This window comes from Falco rusticolus, chromosome 15, assembly GCF_015220075.1.
Source record: "Falco rusticolus isolate bFalRus1 chromosome 15, bFalRus1.pri, whole genome shotgun sequence".
Lineage (NCBI taxonomy): Eukaryota > Metazoa > Chordata > Aves > Falconiformes > Falconidae > Falco > Falco rusticolus.
Window position 1 is genome coordinate 19,550,981 of NC_051201.1, and position 9,736 is coordinate 19,560,716.

The 9,736-nt window shown below is 38.0% G+C and overlaps 1 long non-coding RNA gene across 7 annotated transcripts in view; it reads right to left on the bottom strand.

Annotated features, from left to right (window-relative positions):
* The window catches only part of LOC119157794, a 786,943-nt gene that overhangs the window by 775,779 nt on the left and 1,428 nt on the right, over positions 1 to 9,736 (bottom strand). For all 7 annotated transcript variants that reach the window (XR_005107674.1, XR_005107672.1, XR_005107670.1 and 4 more), the window contains exon 2: positions 9,221 to 9,332. This is a non-coding gene — a long non-coding RNA (uncharacterized LOC119157794). The remainder of the gene's footprint in view (positions 1 to 9,220; positions 9,333 to 9,736) is intronic.

The following is a 9,736-nucleotide window of genomic DNA, read 5'->3' on the forward strand; positions in this document are numbered from 1 at the left end:
AGAAAAGAAGGGGGGGGGGGGGGGGTTAAGAAAAAATTACCTCCTGCTGAGTTTTTCTTCCTGCCCAGAGCAAAATGTAAATGCAAGCAGTAGGAAACAAGTGCCCATCTTTACATGGCTGACTTTATTTCACTGACTGTAACCATCAAAATTAAGAGCTCTGTTTCCCCAATAAACTGTAGTCCCAAAAGAAGATGCCACTTTTCAAAGATGACCAGATTACCAATAATTTGCTAAAAGAATTTAAGTGAAGCATTTAAAACAAATAAAAGCTCCAATGGTCACTCAAAATGTCAGAACTCTATGGTAAATGCTGAAACTATTGACATTTTAAATGTCAACTATTTTATATTTCTAACACTTTAGCAGGAGCCCTTTATCATTTAAGACACACTGTCCATTTTGTTAAAAGTTCATATTGTGGAATTTCTTTTTAATTTTCACCAGTTCCTTCAAGACAATGTTATGTACAATTTAATTCAAGTATGTATGTCCCAAACAAAGATTATTTCATTTCACCTTTTATGGTAGCCAGAATAAATAAAGGCAAAGCCCTTCTTGTACCTTCTCTTCCAGCGTCATCACTCTTCTCCCTTCTGTCTAGAGCACATAATTTCTACAGTGTAGAATTACAATTGCGCATGACTAATGCCAAGCTGGTAGTAGTCTCATCACCATCAACTCCATGGTACAATGGTATTTATGAAAGGATTAATTCCAAACTCTGTCTCTGTTTTCCTTCAGTTCAATGGGAGAAACAGGATGATACTGACCATGCTGAAAAGTGCACCACTCTGAACTAGGTGATTAGGGAAATACCAACATGCAGCTCTTGGAAATACTACACAAATTAATTCTTATGGTCATACAGCCTCGAGTGCTGAGAACTAACTACTAACCATAGAGAACCATAAGCTCAAACTACCATAACATTAAGCAAAAATCACTACTTTGGGCTATCTTAAAAACAATAACAAATAGTATCAAAACCACTTCATATGTGAAAGTAACGTAGTTTTCTAAGAGTTCAGAAATGCCTTTACCACAGATCTGCAGTCTCACAAAACTCAGTGACAGCTGACTGCATTAAGGCTCTTCCTCTCTCCCCACTCTGCTTCTAGCAAACAGCCCTTGCTCAATTCCTGCTTACAAAATAGAACAAGGCATGTCTTGGACAGAAACATTAGAGCTATAAGCTTACAAGCACTCCCTGAAAGATGTGCTTCCTACACAAAAGAAAATAAATCTTGCAGGAGTGAGAACAGAAGCCCAGCACTGAGTAAACTCTGCTAAACAGATGCACTGGAATATTCTTCCTGTTTTGCATTAATCCTCAGCATCAGGTTCATTTCTTAGTCGTCCCCCCCCACCACCATTTCTGCACTGTAACAAATGAAGCCATAAATTTTATTTCCAGGAGTGACTAACATCATTAGATCAGCAGCTTTAAGATCATCCTCAGACACAGTCCCTCCATATGAGGTTAATACGTAAATGCTATAGACTGCATTTGCTTTCATTGTTCTGGCAACTTCACTGCCTCAATCTTTACGCTCATTTCTATAACGCTTGAATCAAATCTCTAGACAGTAATTAGTATTTGCTTCTGCCTACAAAGCTGACATTTCAATCACCTTTAAACTCAATTTACAACAGAACTAATCTGGAGATTAACAGAGAAAATAATACTGTTCAAAACAAACAAGGGCCAGATAATGTTTTAGATGCAAATGTAGAAGGATTTCCCGATAACAACGGACAAAAACATTAGAGGGGATGGTTAGAATTGCACAGGGTACATTTGCTCGCTTTAATTCCAAGAAACTACATATTTGGCCATCATAAACTAGATAAACATACAAACTTACTTCCCTCAGAACAGTAGAAATATGATAGTTTCTGAATGTCATTGAGTTATTCAAAAATAATTCCAACTTAATTCCCAATATCCACCTATGTCAGCTATCATGCAAAGAAAGTACAGCTACCAAGTCACAGTAGTTTTACTATACTACTTTAAATGATGCTTTTCCACTGCTTAAACCCCATGCTTCCAGGCCCATGTTTAGACTAAAAATTAATCATGTCCCAAATCTTCTCAGAGTTAACTCAAGCAGCTAATGAAGTATTGAGCAGGAATGCTGGATTTTGAAGCTTGGATCAGTTACACATGGCATACAACCTTCCTTTCTGTACTCCAGCTCTTTTTTCTGTGTCCTTTCTGTTTGTCGAGTACATTCAGAGCTGGATGATAAGACTATGTTCTCAGGAACAGTCTGTATGGCCTTTCTTCTCCTGAGCTTCACCCACCTTTTCTCTCACGACTGACAAAGGTTTAGGGCAAGAACTGAGACTAAATGGGGCCCTCCTCTGCCAGTTCAGTAAAATAAACTGGCACTTTACTCCTGCCACTAGTTGTAAAGCAGAAGCAAAAAACTCATTCTGCAGAAATACTGAAATCCAGGTATGTGAATTGGATAAAGGCTCTGGAATGAACAGGGCTGATAAGAAGGTCGTTATCTCTGAACCCTTCTTTACAGTCTTCACAGCCTACATTGGCAAACACCTTAGAATACATTAGAAAGTGTGTCAGTGATTGTAGTTGGTCACTGCTAAAAAAACCCAGATAATACAATTTCCTACTGAGTGTATTTCCTTTGGTTTTAGCTCCCGTCTGTGCAATCTTCAAAGTGTGGAGCTTTATATTCTAAAATTCTTTATACAGCTTCAAAGTTTGCATTTCTTAAGAACTCTAATCAGGCAGCAGGGGGCACTTTGGAGTGGCATTGTTACAGCTGAATCAGTGCTTCTGTTATTAGCCTTCTTTCATAGTGCATCTTCATAAGAACATACATTATTTCCATGGAGCATGGAGTGTTCCACTTCTGTATACCACCACCTAGCTTCTACCTACAGCAGCAGGGTAACAGACTGTTTGCTGTTTTTCAAATTCAAGCTGCTGACTAGCTGCAGGAAACTGAGTCCTTAGAGGTTCATTGACGCTTCAAGGCCTTCTGCAAAGTAGAACTCCAATTCCATCCTTGATTTTTGAGGCCCAGAAAGCAGAGACCACATTAACATGTATGACTACTGTGACTGAGTACAAAACAGATTAGTATTTATTAATGATCATGATTTAAAACCTCAGAGTTTAGCAATCCACTGGACATTTCATGTACACTTTCACATATACAATATATGAATCCTGTTATTTTATGTGGCACATGCTCATTTCCAGTCTTTCGTTAGTCATGCTGCATTGTATTCAAACTGTGGAAGGCCATGAGTTATGCTTAAAATGTAATACCTCTCAGAGCTGAGGGTTGTACAGCCAGGATAAGGAAAATTAGTCTTTTCGGTCACCTGCAACGGGCCTGTTCAGTTTCAGCAGACAAAATTCAAAAGAACATCGACTCATAGAATGGTTTGGGTTGGAAGGGACCTTTAACAGTCATCTAGTCCAACTCCCCTGCAGTGAGATCAGGTTACTCAGAGCCCCATCCAACCTGACCTTGAATGTTTTTCTAGCTACAGCCTCTCTGGGCAACCTGTGAAGATCCCTCTATGCAAATCACAAGGCACTTAATACTTCTCCCCTGTGACAAGCAGCAATGGTTAATTCCCAAAAGCTTTCTCTAGGAAGGCAACAAAAGTATAGGTCTTCCCTCTTTTGGTAAATCCCTGAGGAAACACTCTTGAACCTCTTTGAGGCTAACTGGTTCCCTTGCAGAGAAACATACAGACAGATGCAGGATTCTGCGACTATTTTGCATGTTCATTTTGCCAAAATTTAAGTTTTACTTAACAAGCAGAATCTCAGTATCAACTTTTAAGTCAAGCAAGGGAACAGTATGCATGCCTTTATTATTCAGGGAGCTCTACTGGTCATTTGCAACAAAATCAGACATCTCAATTCCCACCACCTTTGGTCATGATGAAATGCTGCAGTTTCAAATGAAATGCAACACAAATCTCAAATTAAGACCAAACATGCACTGGCTCACCACATTTGGTCCTGGATATGACGAGGTTTGGAGTGAGTGAAAGGGTATATTCTCAAGCTTACAATGCTGGACTGGCACCAGAGCTGGGAAACATTGTCAGACCTCATGTCACTGTCTCCCCCTGTGACCCTGAAATGACTATAAAAGGCAAGATTTCCAGGAGGCTAGCTTTCATACAGAAGCTTCCATCGTAGCAGGGCAGATTTTCAAGAGATCTTAAACACGATTAGATGCTGGCTCCAAATCCTTGGTTGTTGATCTGCATGCATAAAATTAAAAAATTCTTCTCCTTGCCAGGTCTGGTCTATCATAATACTTCATGCTGTAAGCTTCAGAGGCTATCATTATGCATTTGTAGCTTTGCTCAGCACAGTGGAACTAAAATTTATTAGGGCCTCTAGCCATAATACACAGAAAACTAAGTAAGATTCTGAATAAACTCCCTTTGCTCCCTCCAAGAGGCTCCTTTACTTCACTCACTGACAATACAACCCCAGGAGAGAGGTAACAGACAAAGGAGAACACGCACACAAAAATATTTGCTTTATTCTTTCAAAGCAGTAACCAATGTCCCACTGTTTTCATAATCTTTGCTATGTCAAAGGCCACTTCTGTTTAACTAATTAAAAATAAAGCCAAGAAAGAACAAACCAGCAGGGTAAAAGAAAATGAGAAAAATAAAATAGATTTGGGAAGTACAAACAAAATGGAGTAAATGTGAAAAAAGGAAAGGGCTAACATGACTCAACAGTACAACTCCCAGACGGTCTAAAGAGACATTTTTGGATATAAACGTATGAATGAAATCACATTAAACAAATATTACCCTTGACATTTTTCACTCATCATTTTACACCTTTTCCTGGAATTTTCCATAGCACCTACTCTTCAGTCTGCAGCCAAATCCACCAGCAATTTGAAAAAAACATTTGATTTTTTTAAGCAGTAAAATATACTCCTGTTGAGAGTAAATAATTGCCTAATTTATTGTTTTTAGTAATGTCATTTCTGAGTAACTGTCATTTCTACATGTCTGATTACCAACTTGAAACAAAGATTTAAAACAAAACCTTAGAAAATAATTTGAAGTGTGCAAGATGTTTAAGAGCCATCACCTCTCCTTAGCTGGATCATAATCAGTATTAGATAATCTATTACTGCCAACAAAAGCTATTGATACCACTTAAGGACAGAGAGCAGGGCAAGTGAGAGGTGCATCCATTCCTATGGAAAACAAACTGTCTTTCAACTGAAATGTTGGCAAGAGTGGCTGAAAAAGCAAGCCATATAATAGACCAATGCATAGTAGCCTGGAATAGTAATACACAGAAAGAAAGCTAGTACACTAGTACTATTTGAATAACCTCACTGTGGCAGAACATACCAACACTTCTAATTCAAGATACCTCAGCAGTCTGATCAGTGGCAAGAATCACAGGAGACATCACATAGGCAGTTATGGGATTTGTTTCCTCCCACTATCCTCTATCATCTACTAGTTTCTCTTTGCTGTAAGACGATTTGTATTTTCTTATATCTGTCTAATTTACATGTCCCTGAGCATACTGCAATTCAAAGAAACATTTCTAAACCAAACTTCTACACCTGATTGCATTGAGTTCCACAGATTGGGACTTAAAATATTTGTTTGCTTGGATAGAGGACACAGGTTACACCCTTTTGAGGCCTGTAGCTATGCCTTCTTGCTATAGTTGCAGTCGTAATAAGGATAATTTTATTCAGTGCCTTAGAACAAATAAAAAAACTACACTGTAAGCATCTCCGTCAGTACACAGTGGGGAATCCAGGCCACACTCCAGGATTTGTTATTTCTGCAAAGCAGGCTTGCAGGTCATTGTCTCACACATCCTCCACAGATTGCAGCCCTCCAAAAATTTAATTTTTGTTTAACTCTGCTGACTTTAGTGATCTGGCTTCAGGGGTGTTTCCAGAAAAATAGCCTCAATGGAAAACTACAGCAGTGGTGGGAACTCGCAGCCTAGGGGGGAGTGGGGCTGTGGCAGCATTTCACAAGCTAGCTTTCTAAACTATTGAAGTTACCACATCAACACAACAGGAATTCATGAAAAATTAATCCAAGTCACTAAAATGCTTCAGTGATGCTTCTGATTAATCTGGTCACTCTGGGAATTACTTTAAAGCAACAAGGATAGCACAGCATAATACAAACTACCTACTTTATATAAACTTTTCATGGCACACAGCTTGTTTTTGAAGCCACATAACTTAATACTTGAAATGAGGTTATCAGGAATTGTTGTGCCGTAACAAATAACACATGAAGATTGACTCTGAGCTCAACTATTCAAGTACGGTGGAAGTTATGAACACTAATGTTATATCTAAATAGAAAGGCTTACTCACACAAGCCACAAGCCTGCAAATTGTCAAAACAGAACAGATGGAGGCACCAAATGAACCAAGTGTTCCATCTGACACTTGGAGAAAGTGCTTTCCTCAAAAGAGGTTCTTTCAGTAGGAGGTCTTGAGCCTCACCATCACCCCTGCTAAGTAAGCAAAAAAATTACCACAGGAAGTCCTACTGTCCCCCACACAGCTGACTTTCCTCTACACTTTCTTCTAACTGCCCTTTCCATCTTAACTCTTCACTTAGTCTTCAGTCCAATTACACCACAAGAACAGCTGCAGAGGGGGATACAGCTTACCCCACTCTTCCCAGCTAAAAAGCAACAGGTAGAATGACCACCAAACCACCAAATGAAGGAACAGATCACAGCTTGACACAGCACCTGTCATGTGCAAGCTGAAAGCATTTATCCATGAATGATCATAGCTGGTATCATAGCTTTAATGCTTTCACTTTTTTGTTGTTTAATATTTCCTTTACTGAATATTAGCCAACTCGCTCATAAACCAGCATGAAGTATTTTCAGCTATGGACCTCAGCCAGATGGAGTTTTCAATTTCCAAAGGTGAACTTCAAAACAGCTGGATCTGACTTAACACATAAGCTTCAACTTTTTGCTGCAACTAGAAATCTCAGGAGAGCAGGCATATTGATGAGCTTTCTACTATCACACAAGGCAGGGCTGGAGTCGTGAAAGAAAAGCAGGAAAAGAAGAAAAGCAACTCCTGTTACAGTATTTCATAGCTACAGATTTCCAAGCGTGAATGAAGTCTAGAAAAGAACACTAAAATGTTATATAGTAAAAAAGGAAAAAGACCATTTTAAAACAAGTTTTGTTAAATGAGTCCTGGCCAGAAAATAAGAAAATGCAGTTTCTACGGTTTTGTTCTGCATCCAAACAAAAATTTAAAACTTAAAAAAAAATTAAAAGACAGCAGAATCAAAGGACGCAAAACTAACTCAGCAATTGCAGCCAGCAGTTGAGCAGTCATTTTACATTTGCCCCTCTGTGCTCCAGATCTAGAGCAGCAGAAATTTGAATCCATATCCACAGTAAAAATTTTAATTCTGATGTTCTGGAATAATTTAAAACCTTTGTCTCCCTTTATGTTCTTTGGAAGAGGAACCACAATTCATTTCTATTTTACTTCTGCCTAACTATATAATTAATGAATACAAGCTCTTACAGGGATTCCAAACACTCCCCATCTACAACAGCATTATCGTTTTTTAGTCTACTTTTACTTAACCATTTACTTACTTGGCATGTACTATATATGTGTCTTTGAGGGATCATAAATAATTCCCTGAAAAAACTTTTGGTAGAGAAATGCATTTTCAATTATGTTTTGGGTAATTTGGGGTAAAGTTCTTCCTTAAGCATTTTCAGTGCATCAGAAGTGTTTTCATTTTTTTAATTAGTCAGTTTTCTGCTGCTGTTTTTCCCAATTTTAATTTGGCTTGAACAGCTGCTGCTTGCCTTGCTAGAGTTTGTCCTTGAGTTCAAATAGGATATGGCATTCTCCCTTTCAGTGTCTAGCTATGGTGCATTCCACCCACACCTACTCTTCATAATTTCTCTGAGATAGTGTGGCAGTTGAAGTACCTGGCTGATAATATATTTCTAGGTCATGTCACTTTCAAAACATAACACCAAACAAGCATTAATGAAAGCCTCAGAGTACATTTTCAGTTAGGAAATACCAGGAGCCAAGTAAATACTGTTAGTGGAAGACAAACTAGTTTTGTAGGAATAACCAGAAGACATAATGAAATGCCAAAGTTAGGAAGCTAAAGTCCTATTAACATCCAGTACTTCTTAAAAAATTAATCCCCATGTGAGCAGAAGGGGGAATAAATACTATTCTGGGCCAACACACTGCCATTGCCATTCTTGAAAAGAAGATCAAGGAGAGAGTACCTTCTGCCTACAGAGGTAAATGCAGTAGGTCAGTTTCAAGCCAATTACCAAATTAGCAACCCAGAAAAGATTCCAGACAGCCAAACAGTTACTAAGCATGAGACCAATTCTCAAGGCAGTAAAAACAGCACTCTCTTACTTTACAAGCACGTAACACAACCTCACATAACCAAAAGTACTTGTACGAAATAACAGGAAGCAGTGGTCTGTTGATACTCTCTGAACAAGCTGTGTAACTGTCCACAATCAGAAAGTTTCTACAATTGCTACTATTATTTAAGGACAGATGCTTACACTGGGACAGAAAACAATTATGTGTTGTTTGTGGCACACATTCTCTTTTCTTGATGATATTTACATCTACTAAAAGCAAGACAAACATTATGTTGCTTTGCTCCATCTTATACTTTTAAGGTTAGAAGATTTTGTAGTTAGGCAAAGCCATGACAAGGGTTTTTTGTATAAACCATAATATTGGCAGAATATCCATGTCATACTTAAAAGCCTTTAGATCCAGATTTAAAAGCAATTGAAAGAGTCAAGAAAATAACCAACTCCCTATATAATTTTCTTAGGGCAATAAATCAAGTGCTTCAAAACAAAGTCAAAAAGACTTATTAGCCAGCAACTTCGTAGACAACCAGCTATAATTTCAGCAAAACTGCTTATATGCCAGAAGAGCTCAGAGAGAATCGTTTCAGAAAAGCCACCAGACTGTAAAAAGTAACATACCTGATAACTTAGTGTTATTATACTAGCAAAACAAGCCAGATTATCCCAGCAGGGCTCATAATTGCGAACAGAAAGCATTTAAATAAAAAAGACATTCAATCCATGCCACCTTTAAAACTTTGTTTCTGCAATATCGGCTGTAGGTGTTTTATTCAAGTTATGTTTTAGGCTTACCTTGATTACATGCTCATTGTAATAAGTTCCAGTTCTGTCAGGTCACAGGCTACTCCTTGAAGAGCCTAAAAATTTATCCCAGGGTAATTTCACCAAGGTCTCACCAGTAAGACTAAAAGAAATACAAAAAGCAGTTTTAAAATCTCATTTTTAAGGGACAACAGCCTACATAAGAAGGCAACAGTTCCAAATACAACATCTCCTATGGAACCAGAAGAATTATAAAAAAAATAATACATATAACCTTGCAATCATAAGTTTTGACCATAATTATGTGGAAGGCTAATTCATGTTCTCACAACATAATTTCAAATCCATGGGGGAAATCTATAACAACCCACAACCAATATCCTACCAGTCAAAGTTTTCAGAATTTGCTTGCCCAGGTCCTAATCCCAATTTTTGATCTATTAACGGTAACCTAATCGACATATTATTTGCTATCCAGAAAAAAATAAGGGGCTTTTTCTATGGGTAGAGTGGGGTAAGAAAAAAGAACCAAAATATGTTCAGTTT